The 1,663-nt window shown below is 43.7% G+C and overlaps 1 protein-coding gene across 2 annotated transcripts in view; it reads left to right on the plus strand.

Annotated features, from left to right (window-relative positions):
• Positions 1-1,663, plus strand: part of LOC102377557 (interleukin-17D-like) — a 13,642-nt gene that overhangs the window by 9,626 nt on the left and 2,353 nt on the right. The gene's annotated exons all lie outside the window — the stretch shown is intronic.

Genomic DNA, 1,663 nt, shown 5'->3' on the forward strand with positions numbered 1-1,663 from the left:
CTGGATACTAGAGATCATGGACTAAACATAGACATTGGATTTTTGATACATTATAATCTGCCTGGCAACTGACTCCCCCGCCCAGCCCAGCCCAGCCCAGCCCAGCCCAGCCCCTGGCTTCTTTACTTTTCATTCCATCCAGGAAGAGCACACACCAGCTCCTGAAACTTCCTTAGCCTGACAAAGGGTTTTTGAACTCAAAAGCTTGCTTAATAACTATTCTCCAATTATTTGGGTTGGTCTAATAAAAGATATCAAATTCACCCAAGGAACCTTGTCTGCCTATGTCCTTAGACCAACACGGCTACAACCTACACCCCGGGAGTGACTGAGATGCTTAGACACCATGTAGCATTGCTTCAGGCAGCACAATCAAGGCAGGATTATACCAGTACAGATTTTCTGTGTCTCTAATCCAGTAGGATTCTTCAAGCATGTCAAAGAAAAAGTGCATAAAGGAGAACTTGCTGGCATTTACTTTGGGCTTTCAAGATTACTTTGATAACAGGCTTAGACAAAGCTATTAAGAAAACTACGTAGTTATGGGGTAAGAGCAAAGTAGTGTTAAAAACTGTTTGACAGATAGAAAATGTATCAATGGAAAACAGAAGTTTTTTTACATTGAGACTGTTATTTTGATGTAAAATAGTAATAAAGCCAGAGTGCAGGTGATCTTTTAATTTAACATAGTTAATTGGGATTGACCCTATTGGGCACATCCAGACACGTGCGCACATGTGGTTTGTGACACCTCAAACCTGTTTGAATCGCCACAAACCACACGTGCACCCATTTGTCACACTTCAGATTTGCAGTGCAGCACCAAAATTCGGCACTGGGAGATCCCAGCATAAAAAAAAAAATGCTGCAAGAAGTGGTGCAGAGCATGCAGCTACAGCATGTGCTGCCGAAAACAACCTGGCTGGCCAGAGCCATATTCTGGCTGCCAGCCAGGGTCTGAGCAGCTGGATCGATGCTGCTGCTGCCTTGGGAGGCCCCCAGGACTCTAAGTGAGGCAATGGGGCCAGCACCTATGCTGGCCCCAGCCTCCCCTACCCAATCTGGGACAATTTGTCCCACACTAACCCCACATGCAGGGGCATGAGCAGTAGCAAAAAGCAGTGGCATAGATTTGTGCCACTACTATTCTTGCTGCAGCAACTGCATGCCCCTGCATGTGGGTACGTGCCCATTATGGCTTGTTTGGTCCATCTACAGTGGGGTTTTCTTACATCAAAAACACTAATTCAAGTTAACTATGTCAACAGAAAAATACATCTCTTGTGCAATGAAACCCAGAATAGGATTACCCGGTAAAATAGTCATTTTCACCACAGCCAAACGTTAAGCATATGTGCCTCTCAAGTCCATACTAGAATATGTATTTATTAGTGGTCTGAGAAATTAAAGTTGACAGAAGAAGTCTTGGTGACCAAAGACATCCACTGCTGTCTGTACTTGGTAAGAAGCCTGGGCCCCTTTTTAACACAGAGATGTAACTGAAACTGTCTGCTTCTTCCTAACCTCCAAACCTCTTTATTGAAAACGTTATCTTAGTATGGGAAACATTTTCAAATGTGCCTAAAATTCAGACCCTAGTGAACTGATTTCCATGGGACTTAGCTGCCTAGATAAATTTGATGTACTGTCTCAGTAACTCTTT

Source organism: Alligator sinensis, unplaced genomic scaffold, assembly GCF_000455745.1.
Source record: "Alligator sinensis unplaced genomic scaffold, ASM45574v1 scaffold368_1, whole genome shotgun sequence".
NCBI lineage: Eukaryota > Metazoa > Chordata > Crocodylia > Alligatoridae > Alligator > Alligator sinensis.